General features: G+C 25.5%; 1 protein-coding gene across 1 annotated transcript in view; it reads left to right on the forward strand.

The window, feature by feature from the left end:
* Positions 1-1,369: 1,369 nt before the first annotated feature.
* Positions 1,370-13,355, forward strand: part of LOC122504694 (lachesin-like) — a 280,358-nt gene continuing 268,372 nt past the window's right edge. Inside the window, exon 1 of the mRNA XM_043615904.1 lies at positions 1,370-1,795. The gene's annotated coding sequence lies outside the window, so the exon portion shown is untranslated. The remainder of the gene's footprint in view (positions 1,796-13,355) is intronic.

Raw genomic sequence — 13,355 nt, forward strand, 5'->3', positions numbered from 1 at the left:
TTCTTGGTAATTTTATAGTTTATGAGGCAAATAAAAAAAAACAAAAATTCAGAATTTTCTTATGAATTCTAAAAATTTAATCTTTTCCAGTACTTTTAATAAAAATCTCTTATTTACCTGACCAATTCTACTTTCCCTGACTTTTTCCTGAATTCCCTGACCTGTGGCAACTCAGTACTTACAAAAATTATTATAAACAATTTCTGATAGAAACTGACTTATACTACTGATTTCAAAAATTTATTTTATATATTCGTTTGTAATTAGTATTGTAAAAAATTGCAATTTATGTCTGACCAAAATTAGTTTTTACTACTGAAATAAAAAATTGTAAACCCTGTCTGACTGAAACTAACCTTTGCTACTAATGCTTAAAAAGAATCCAATAAAATACATTAATAACAATAATACAAACAAATTCAACTGACGTCTGACCAAAACATTTTTTTTCTACTGACACAGAAAATTATAAACGTCTGACCGAAACTAACTTGCACTACTGGTTTTAAATATTTATTTCATAATAATTTGATTGGTTTGTAATGTCTAAACGAAACTATAAGCTTTGCTACTGAATTTTGAAATGAAAACAATTGCAATTAATATCTGGCCAAAACTAGTTTTTACTACTAAACAAAAAATTATAAACAATGTTTGACCGAAGCTAACCTTTGCTACTGATACTAAAAAAGAATTTATTAAAATTCAGTAATATCACTAATATAAAAAAATTTAATTTGCGTCTGGTTTTTAAACAAATTCACCGAAATGCATGATCTAGAAAAATTATGTTATTATTATTAATGTCCAAAAAACTTCATGAATTTTTATTAATGTAGAAATAATTCTAATTTAAAGAAATCATTGCAAATTAAAATTTTTTGTTTGACATATTTTAATTAAAAATTAACATAATCCTTTTTTTTTGCTTATTTTTTGAAAAATTTCAATAAATTTCAATGTTTTACAGTATAAAATGTTTAGTTGGTATATTTTAGAAAATAAATGATTTTTTGCAGTTATAAAAATTGACAATAAATTTGTTGAACGAGATTTAAAATAACTTTTTAATGGCAAAAAACGTTTAGCCAATATTTGAAAACAAATTCCACTCGACCCGGCAAAAATTTATAAAATACTCAACCACGTCAATTATCAAAATCAATTTAACAAAAATAAAAAAAATAAATAAATAAAACTCGTCATCTTCTCATCAAAATAAATTTGTCCTCCAACGTCCCATTCCAGAAAGAGAGGCAATACACTTCCACATTGCTAAAAAGTAATTCAAGTCAAGTGTTTGTGAAAATCTTGAATTAAACCTTGACTACCCCTTATATAGTTGCACAAAAAGCGTGGATTGGAGGGGATTGATCAACGTGGGGTGACTTTTTAAAAGGGTGGTGGGGAAATAATTCTTTTCGGTAGCGTGGTTGCATAGTGGGAGTGGCCAGAATTGTAGAAGGGAGGAGGAGGGGGGTGATCTAGCGCGGTAAGAGGTGCAGAATCGCTGTAGTGGGATAGAGAGGGAGGGAGAGAGAGAGAGAGAGAGAAGCCGCGAAAGCGTGAGAGGGTAGTGTGTGCTACAGTCGCACCGCGACACCCTTACCGAGTGAGACCGCGCGCGCTTTAGGTGCTTTTAGACACCAGAATTTCGCGAACAGTGCTATGCTTTTAAGGCAACTTCAACTGTCGCTCTGAAAAAAAAAAAAAAAATTTCCAAAGAGAGAAGCTTTTCTTTCATACACACACACACACACACCAACATCATTTTGTCTGGGATATCGTTAATCGGGTAAGTGGTTTTTCAAAAAATAAAAAAAAAGTGTCACGTGAAAGTTATATGACTTTTTCTCTGCTCCTTTTGCTTCTTAACCCGTTTTTTTTTCTCGTTTTTCGTTTCTTTAAAAAATTTGCAAATCCCCCCCCCCTTTGATCCTTTTTTCTCTTCATTTGTTCCTTCTAAAAATTGACATTCCCCCCCCCCCTTTTGCCCTTTTTTCTCTCTTTCGATTCTTCCAAAAATTTGCAAATTTTTTCCCCCTTTGCCCATTTTTTCCCCTTCTTTCGATTCTTCCAAAAATTTGCAATTTTTTCCCCCCTTTTTCCCTTTATTCGTTTCTTCAAAAAATTTGCAAATATGTTTCCCCCTGTGTCGCTTTTATATCTTCTTTCCATTCCTCCAAAAAATTTTACAACTCTTTCCCTTTTACTTCATTTTTTCAAAAATATTAATTTTTTAAAAAAATTTTTTCAAAATTTATTTTTGCAATCTTTAAGAAAAAACCAAAAGGAAGGGGAGGGGGAGAGTGATATTTTAAAACTTTTTTCTAACTTTTTAAAATTTTTCGTCAAATTATTATTAAAGAAAAACAACAAAACGAAGGGGAGATATAATATCAAATCTTTCAAAAATGTTGTGTTAAATTTTAAAAAAAATGACCCCTCTTTAAAAAAAAATGCGGTGATATTTTAAAAATTCTTTCTAACTAAGATTTACAAATTTTTCTTTGATTTTCAAAGGAAAAAGACAAAAGAAGGGGGGGGGGGGTATAATTTCAAAATCTATTTAAATTTGTGTATTAAATTTTTTTAAAATAAAACAAAAAAGTGCCGGAGATGAAATTTCAAATCTTCTTTCTAAATTTTTCAAAACTTTTTATTTAATTCTTAAAGGAAAAAACCAAAAAAAGGAGGGGGGGTATAGTTTCGAATGTTTCAAAATTTGTTTTTAAAGTTTTTGAAGAAAAATACAAAAAGGAATAGGAGAATAAATTACAAATCTTATTTATGATTTTTTTTTAAATTTTCTTTTTAAATTCTCTAAGAAAAATAAAAAGGAGTGAAATTTCGAAATCTTCTTACGAATGTTTTGTAAAGTTCTCTAAGAAGAAAACGGTGTAAAAAAAATTAGAAATCTTGTTTTAAACTTTTAAAAATTTTCTTTTTCAATTTTTGAAGAAATAAAAATTTACAAAAAGTGATGAAGAATTGAATCTTAAATCTTCTTTCTAATTTTTTCGAATAAATTATATTCTTCGATTTTAGAAGAGAAAAAAGAGGGTAGGGGATTATAATTTTAAATCCCCTTCCTAATTTTTCAAATTTTCCTATGTTAAATTCTTTGAGAAGAAATAATTAAGAAGAAATAGAAGAAGATGTAAAATATAATTTTGAAAATCTGCTAATTAGTTTCCATCTTTCGTTAAATTTTTTTTAAGAAAAATAAAAAAGGATGGGGATAAAGTGTAAAATCCTTTTTCTAAGTTTTTCAAAAATTTTTGTTTTCGATTCTTGAAGGAAAGAACCAAAAGGGGTGGGAGATAAAATATTAAATTCTCTTTCTAATAGTTTCTAATTTTTCATTAAATTTTTTTAAAGAAAAACAAAATGGAGTGAGGAATAAAATTTATAATCCCTTTTCTAATTTCTTTCAAATTTTTTTCGTTAAATTCTTTGAGAAAAAGACAAAACCGAATGATGGAAAAAATTCTAAGTCCTATTTCTAATTTTTTAAATAATTTTTATTTTAAATTCTTGAAGAAAAAACAAAAAAAAACACTGGGGGATAAAATTTTAATATTTTCCAATTTTCCGATAATATTCTTTGAGAAAAAAGTCTTCTCTTTAATTCTTTATAGTTTTTTCATTAACATCTTTGAAAAATAAAACAATAAGCAAAAATTTCAAGTTTTCTCTCGAATTCTTTTTCCAAGTTTTCGTAAAATTCTTTAAGAAAGTAAATAAAAAAGTGGTCTTGAATCCTGTTTCTAATTTCATCCAAATTTTTCGTTTTAAATTATTAAAGAAAAAAATCAAAAAGCAGTGAGGGATCAATTTCAAATCTTTTCTCAATTTTTTTTTCAAATTTTTAAAGAAAAAAAGAAAGCAGTGGAGGATAAAACTTTATCTTTCTCTAACTTTGTCTTCTCTTTTATTTTTTCAATTTTTTCTTTAAAATCTTAGATGCACTTGGAGGATAAAATTTTAAGTCTTCTTTCTATTTTTCAAATTTTTCGTATTTTGAAAAAAGAAAAAAACAGTTTCTTTTTTGAGAAAAACAGCAAAAAATATTGGGAGTAAAAATTTAAATCCTTATTCTAATTCTTTTAAGTTTCTCTTTTTAATAAAAAAAAAAATAAATAATTTCTCTACACTCACAAAAAAATTTTTTTTTAAATAAGTAGTCAACCAAAAAAATATGTTTGTATTAAACATATTTTATAATTAAATTAAACGTAATTTTTATTGAATCGAACTTATTAAGTTTGATTGTTTTTTTCGTTTTTTTATTGCTTTGAATTAAGTTCAATTCAAAAATAATTTTTGGTTGACAATATATGAAGAACAATTATTTTTGATTCAAATATATTGTTTTCTCAGTGTAAGATAAAATAATTACCATACCAAGAAAAGAAGTGTGGGATAAATATAAAATTTCAAATCCTCTAATATTTTTTTTTAAATTTTGCGCGAACTTCTTTAGGGGAGAAAAAAAAGAAAAAAAAATGGGTGGGGGATATTTTTTCACCGTTTTTTCTTGCGGATGTTGAAATTGAATGGGGGATAAAGGGGGGATGGGCGAGGGGAAGTAACACTATATAACCCCTTTTCCTGGACCAGTGCCAGTGACTCTGGCTAATGGCGCAGAGGAACCTGTTGATGATCGTCACCACTGTGAATGTACTTCTTTGTTCAGAAAGTTGTAAGAAAAGTTGGTGATAAAAGAAGAAATGTGAGATTGTCTATGAAATGAAATGATTTGGAAGTATATTCTTCATGTGTTTTTTCGGTGTTTGTTTCTATGTCCACATAAGCAATTGTCAACGAATCTTTTCTTTGATAATGATGACGACGATGTTCTGAGGGCCGAAGGGAATTTTTTTTCAAAGTTGAATTACTTGAGTGGTTTCTTTCTTTCTTGTTTGTCTCTTTCTTGTTTGGTTTCTTTTTTGTTTGCTTCATTTTACTTGTTTCTTCTTTCTTTATTTCTTTTTTGGTGGTTTCTTCCTTGTTTGTCTCTCTCTTCTTTGTTTCTTTTTTGTTTGTTTCTTCTTTGTTCCTTTCTTTTTTGATGGTTTCTTTTTAGTTTCTTTCTTCTTTATTAGTTTCTTTCTTGTTTGTTTCTTTTTTGTTTGTTTCTTCTTTGTTCCTTTCTTTTTTGTTGGTTTCTTTTTAGTTTGTTTCTTCCTCGTTAGTTTCTTTTTTGTTTTTTTCTTTTTTGTTCCTTTCTTTTTTGTTGGTTTCTTTTTAGTTTGTTTCTTCCTTGTTAGTTTCCTTCTATTTTGTTTCTTTCTTCTTTGCTCCTTTCTTTTTTGTTGGTTTCTTTTTAGTTTGTTTCTTCTTTATTTGTTTCTATTTTGTTTCTTTCTTTCTTGTTTGTTTCTTTTTTGTTTCTTTCTTTTTTGCTTGTTTCTTCTTTATTTCTTTCTATTTTGTTTCTTTTTTGTTTGTCTCTTTTTTCTTTTTTGCTTGTCTCTTTACTCTTTGCCCTGTTTACATATCGCATTTTTCGAACATCTTCCTTTCCTATATCGTAGGCAAACAAACAAATGAAAAAAAAAACTGGAGGAAAAAGTGCTTCATTCCCATGTTGTTTGAGGAATTTTAGTGCCCCTGAGATATGTATAAAGTGACACCGAAAAGGCATTTTGCGTGTTTGTTTGGTCAAGGGGAACGCAAATGTCAGTTTATGGGATTGTAAAGTCACGCGGAACAATGCCTATGAAGTTTTACGATTCCCTAACATCATGATGAAAAGGAGATGAATGTATCATGATATTGCTTTTAGTGCATCGCATGCTTCCCTCATTTTTCATATTATATGAATTTTATTAATATACGCTTTATGTAAATAGCTCCCCCTTCTAGAATTTCAAACGCATATAAAAAAAATTCCTCCTTCCTTTTCCTTTTATAATTACTTTTTCTTGGGAATATTTATATAAAAACTTGAATTAATAATTAAATATTAATAAACAATATAAACAAATGAAATACTATAATTATTTTAATTCTGATAAATTAAAATCATAATTAAACTTTTAATAAATAAATAATAATAATTTTTTTTAATTAATTAAACTTTTACAATTTCAAAATAAAATATTTTCAATATTTGTTTTTATTAAAAACATCAGTTTTTTTATTAAAAAAAAATTTTTTATATATTTTCAATGTGTTTGGAAGATAGGTCCATTTATTCTAATAATTTTTAGTTTATCGGTTTGAATAATAAAATAATAACGGTAGAATTAATAAAGAATTATTTTCTATCAATATTTAATCGTTTTTTGAAAAAATGGTTTTTTTAAGAATATCAAATTTCACAATTAATTAAAACTCACTGATATTATTTCTAATTTATTTACAGTGAGATAAATTAATTTTATTAACATCATTTCTATATCTTGTTTTTTAATAATTAATATTAAAATTTGATAATAATAAATTATCTATAAACTCGATTTAATTGGAGAATTTAACATTTACAGAAATCGATAATTATTAATTCATACTTAATTAAAATTCAATGATTTTTAATTTTATTTTTTTAAAATAATTTTTTACTTTAAATAACAATTCTAATTTTAAAAATAATTAAATTCTTATTTAATGGTCTAATTGTTAAAACATAATAAGAAAATTAATTAAACAAACTTGCTTACAATTTAAAATTTTAATTTCATTTGTAAATTGCATTTAACATTTCAAACCATCAAAATAGTTACTTATAAATTATTGTAGAGTTTTATTCAAATTTTTGAAAGTAATTAAATTGTTTCAAACAGTTTGATTAAAATTTTTGGAAATAATTGAATTCTTTGGAGGAATCAAATTGAAATTGTAATGGAAATAATAAACTTCTTCTGACGAATTTTATTACAATTTTTTTTTAAATAAAGGAATTCTTATAAAGAATTTTATTAAAATTTTCGAAAAAATTGAATTTTTCTGAAGAATTTTGTTCAAATTTGTAAAAATCAATTAAATTCTTTCGATAAATTTAATTAAATATGTATTGCAAATAAATGAATTCCTATTGAATTCTTGTGAAAATTTTTATCATTTATTAAAATAATTGAATTAAATCCTATGAATGTTTTTTAAATTTTTTTTTGAAAATAATTGAATTTCTGGAAAGAATTTTTTTATGATAATAATTGTTTTATTTATAAAAATCATTGACTTCATGCAAAAGAAATTTTTGATTTTTGAAAATAATTGAATTACTGTAAAGAATTTTATTATTTATTTAAATAATTGAATTCAATCGAAGATTTTTATCAATGTTTTTGAAAGTAATTGAATTTCTGCAAAGAATTTTATTTATTTATAAAAATAATTAAATTCCATCGAAAATTTCTATCAATGTTTTTGAAAGTAATTAAATTTCTGCGTAGAATGTGATTAATTATTGAAATAATTGAATTCCATCAAAAAATTGTTTGGAATTTTTTTTTTTTAAAATGTGTAAATTCCCCGGAAGAACCTCTTTATTTTTAAAAATAATTGAATTGAATCGAAGATTTTTATCAATATTTGTAAAAATAATTCAATTCCTGCGAAGAATTTAATTATTTACGAAAATAATTTAATTTTTGTGAAGAATTTTATTATTTTAAAAAGAATGGAATTCAAACAAATCTTTTTATCAAAATTTTTGAAAATAAATAAATTTTTTCTAAGAATATTATTAAAATTTTTTTAATTGCTTATGTTACGTTATTTCGTTCCATTTTCATTTGATTTTAATTGTTTATTTAGATTTTTTTGTCGTTTTATATTGATTTTCTGTACTTTATTTTTGTCTTATCTTTTAATTTTGATTTTCTATCTTTTGATTATTTTTTAAATTTCAAATTTGATTTTCTATTTAATTTGTTTATTAATTATTTAATTTTGAATTTAATTTTTTGTGTTTCAATTTTAATTTTGTATCGTGTTTATTTTTTTTACTTTGATTTTAATAAAATTTTCCATATTTGTAAAATTCAGTCGAGACATGAATTAAATAACAATAAAATTTACGTGCAATTTCAACTCGTTAACGTTGATAATAATATTAATGAACTTGATATATTAATATTATACATGGGAATTAATTTTTTTTGTCTTTTTTTAGACTAAAATTCTAAAAGCTTTTGTTCCATTTTTTTTTATATATAGATTCTTTAAGTGCATTCATTGCATTGTTTTTTATTATTCCTGTTCCATTCTACCACTTCGTTTTCTTACTTTCAATTCTTTTATCCCTGCTTTTCCTCTTGTTTTTCATTTTATTTTCCCTTTGTCTTGCTATCTCCATTCTCCACCTTTTCTCCATTTCTTTCCTTTCTGTCTCTCTTTCTCTATCTCTCCTATTACTCCAAACTTGATTCTATTTTCGAGAAAAGCTTTTTGAAATATCTCGGTTTCTGAATGTAATTTATTAAGGATGTAACTTGAAAATATTTTAACCCAAACAATTCTTATTTACAATCTCTTCTCATTTGGCATAAAAGATTGAAAATTAACTCTTCCTTTGCAATAAAAAAAAAAAAAAAAAACGAGAAAAAGTTACATTAATTTAAAAAAAGGACATTTAAATCTCCGTGAGATAAAGTCATGAAAAGAAATTTTTTTTCCCCCAGGACTCTTTTATTTTTTAAAGAGTGTCCTTCTTTTTTTCAAGTCGAGATAAAAATTTAATCAAAAACTTCTAATTTTGTTGGAAATGGAGAAAAAGAAAAAAAGAAAACGTGACTAGTGTGCGAGAAGTCATTATACAATTTAAAGATCGGAATTATTCTGATAGTGATTTTTTAAGAGAAATAAAGTTTTGTGAGGGAAATGTAGGGAGGGGGGAGAAAGAGAATCATTGAGATTTGTTCAGAAGGTTGGACAGGTTCATTTGTGGAATCAGATCTAGTCTTTAGCCTCTAGATGGATTCCAGGGGTTTCTATAGAGAGAAATAGAGAAGGGGGGCACTAACACCATAATGTTGAACCGCAACTACTACCAATTCGCCATATATACTAGATATCTCGGGAAACAGATTCCTCAAAGGAGATATAGATTTCACGTATGGATAACCATGGAATTTGATCACTTCCCAGGTTTCTCTCTATGTCGTTTTCTACCATATCATCCTTAGACATTTCCATCATCTTCGAATTCCATTAGAATTGACATTTGAATAACTTCAATCTTTTATATACTGATTTATGCGTAACAAAGAAAAATGGTTATATATTTTTAGTACAATTTTTTATATTTATAATCTATATTATAGGGAAAATTTTTATTATAAACTTTTGTTGTACCATTTTTTGGAATAAGAGGAAAAAATTATGCTAATTAAATACATTTTTTTTCAAAAAACTACCACAGTAAATCGTGAGGTATTAAAAAGTGTTTGCAGATTAAATTAACACCAAAAAAGATTAAAATAATCAATTTTGGTGTTATTTTTTACAATGAATGAAATTTTAGTTCATTACATTTTTTTATAACTATAAAACATGAAGATATCGATAACTCCGAGTCTTCGACTCGGAGTCATCGATTTCTTCATATTTTATAATAATTAAAATATTCTACAAAATTGTTTGTCAAAAATATGAAAAATTAAGAATATTTCAATGATTTTAGTATGAAACTTTTTCAAAATTTAATTATTTCTAAAAATTCACGTTATAATGCTTTTAATATTTAATTATAATGAATATAAGACTCTTTTGTGATCCAATTATTATATTAGTGTAGAAATTTTGTGGTTTGTAGGATCAAATTTAAAATGAAAAAACTAAATTTTTAAATTTTTTTAGACGTTTCGATCCTCGTTTGGATCCTCTTCAGTAATTTTATTGATATTCTGCAAATTACATATATTTTAGTTTGATAATAAAATGGTAATGAATTATTTGTATATACATGAATTAGGAATAAATGAAATTTATTAAGAAGACATTAAAACTCATACCTGGTTACATAACACAATTTTTGCACATTATTGTTGTTTCACTTTTTTTTTTTAAATTTTTATAAACATTTAAAAATTATTTATTTATTTCTCATTTTTTAAATTAAAACAAAACACTTATAGACAATACCAATCTATTGAGAAGTGAGATAAACTTGAGATGTGATATGTTCGGCTGTTTTTTAAATACTGAAGACTTTTGACTTTTCGGTTTTAAGTGAACATGTGTCTTAACTTTTATGGTTTGTAAAAGTAATACTTTAAGTAAATACATAAATATTAATTTTTCGTAGAAAAAAACAATTAATAGTAGAAAATAACTGATCATTAGTCAATAAATAATTATTATTAGAGCATAACTAATATAAATAATCATTAGAAGCAAGTAACGAAATATTAAATAACTAATTTTTATTTTTAACTAATTTAAATTTATCGAGAGAGATTCAAATAACCGATTTCTTGTCGATTATAAAATAAATATATTCTTGTCAGAAATAATTTTTATACTCTCTAAATTTGAATTAGTTAAAAATAACTAAATTTGATAGCAAAAAGTTAATCACTAATTCAAATAGTGATATTTTACTAATGAAATAGTTAATAATGCGACTAATTATTAGTTAAATTCATAAAAAAATAAAGGTCAAAATAACTAAAATTTTTGATGACGAATTCTATTAGTAAATTATTTAACTATTTTTTAAGATACTAGTCACTATTTTTGCGCGCTACGCACGCCCCTTTTCTTTCTGCTATTAAAAATGGAAATGTTTTTACACCGAAAAGTTTCTAATATTACTCTAAAGATACACACATAGTTATTAAAAACATTTTATCTTTAAAGGATTAAATTTTATTTTAAATTTTGTGTATCTATTCCCTTTTTGAATAATATGTTCTGGTAATATAACATTATCATCTGCATCATTTAATTCACCATTGACAACTGTAAGTAAAAAATCTACAAATTCCGTTTCTTGTGGTAAAGCTCTCATATTATCTGTTAACCCTTTAACGCCCAAATGTGCTGTTTTCCGACTTGAATTTTAACTTCGTACAATTATTAAAAGAAAGCTAAAAAAATTTCAAAAGTACCATGTCCTACTATTTTCGGGGTGGCTCTTTCGAATGGCGTTGTCAAAATTTCCAAAAAATGAAATTAACTAAAAATTAATTAATTTCAACTATTAATTTTAGTATTTGAAACATATAATATTTAATTGACTTAAATAAACATTATTTGATACAAATAAAAAATTTGTTTACAACAAATAAAAATTATTTGTAACAAATAAAGTTTTTTCTACCCCAAAATAAATTTTATTTGAACAAAAGTAAAAATTATTAGTAACAAATAAATATTTATTTGATAATAGACAAGTCTCCAATATCAGGAAAAATTTCATTCACATTTCTGGTAAATTTCAAAAATGGCCCTAATTTTTTCAGTTTTAATTTATTTTTCAACATTTTTTTAATTATAAAAAATTTTTTGAGAGACAAAATAGAGATTTAATTTCTCCACCTGAGAACGCCAAGGTCATCACTAGGTGGCGTGATTTTAGAATCTGAACTGCCATCTAGCGGTGACCTTGACGTTCTCAGGTGGAGAATAGCGTCTCGATATTAAATTTCAAGATATTCGTCAATATTTGTAATTCTATAATTATTTATAATCAGATATTGAATCTAGAGAGTTTGTTAATTAATATAAATGGATTTTAATTTCGAATTCATTTTTATTTGCTATTTTTATGGTCTAATTTTCTACAGCTTTATTTTTAGTCTTAGAATTAATTTGTGTACTAAATAAATTAATATTTAGTTAAAAAATAGTATCATTAGTAGATTTTTAGCGATAAAAGTGTCGCATTAGTGACTTATTTATTAAAATAGTGGCGAAATAATTGTATGAGATAAATTAAGGCAAATTAAACGAATTGTATGAGATAAGAAATAAGGCAAAAAGTATTGATAGTCTCGTGAGTTCGAGGCCTACATACATTTTAATATTCCTAAAATTTTGATAGAATATTTCAAAGAAATATTCTGAATATTGCAATGGAATATTCCAGAAATGTGAATGAAATATTTCATGCCATTGGAGATAATTCACTATTTTAACCAGTTTTTCAAATGGAAAAAAAACTTTTTCGAAGAATTAATTTTCTCCTTTTGAACACAAAAATTCCATAAAGAGTTGTAAACTTGACAGACTCGTGAATTTCCGAATTTTTTTTTTGTTTTTTTTCCGGAACGTAAAGAAGATAGAATTACTATGCAAAAGTCTCGACTCATCGTTTTTTTTATTTTTTTTTGAAGGTAGCGCTTTTATTGTCGCTTTCCACGGTGCTGCGAGCGCACTGAAAATATATCGTTTACATCGATCTGCCCTCACACGGAAATACAACATTAAAAGATCTGATCGTGACAACGATTAACGCCCTCTGACACGTGCACCAATGCTATTATACAGAGACGATGAGAAAAGTTTCCCTCCTCTTCCCCTCCCCCTCTCTTTCTCTCTCACTCATTCTCTCCTCTATATACCGGAAAGAATGGACCGGACATTAATAACCTTCTGGAAAGTCTATTATAATATTTCCTCAGCGAGAAGCTTCGAAGCACCTCTCCCCCCCCCTCTCTCTCAAACTAAACTCTACTGGCCCCCCGCAACAAATCTCGAGGCCGATAACGCGGAAAAACTTTAAACTCTCGGGTATTAAAGAAATTTCACTCTCGTGGCGAATAGGATAAGCGCTGCTGAGAGATAATTCCCCGCGCGCTATTCCATGCAAATTGCTCATCGATGGGAAGAGATGCTCCATTATTCTAATCTTATTGACTATGGATTACATTATTTTAATAGTCTTACAAAGAGAACAATTTTCTCTCGTCATTCTTTTTTTTCAAAATATGCATTTTCATTATATAAAGTGAAAAAAAAACATTTTTTTTTCTTTCATTACTCTCAATGCACATACTGATAATCTCTTTTTATTACATATAAAATAGTAGGCGGATTTTAATTTATGTAATATAACAAAAGAAAAAAATGTACCATATAATTTTTTACTCATTTTATCACTAAGAAATTTTTTTTTGAATTCAAAAATATGTAGCCAACCAAAAAAAAAATGTGTTTGAATTAAACATATTTCATAATTGAATTAAACGTAATTTTTATTGCATCAAACTTAATAATTATGTATTGAATCAAGATTATTATGTTTGATTCAAATATATTGTTTTCTCAGTGATTCAATTATTTGACCTTACACTGAAAAGTTTTTTTTTTCATCAAAAAATTAGTTGTCAACCATAGAAAAATATATGTTTGAATTAAACATATTTTATAATTGAATTAAACGTAATTTTTATTGAATC

This window comes from Leptopilina heterotoma, unplaced genomic scaffold, assembly GCF_015476425.1.
Source record: "Leptopilina heterotoma isolate Lh14 unplaced genomic scaffold, ASM1547642v1 Lhet_31, whole genome shotgun sequence".
NCBI classification, from domain to species: Eukaryota; Metazoa; Arthropoda; class Insecta; order Hymenoptera; family Figitidae; genus Leptopilina; species Leptopilina heterotoma.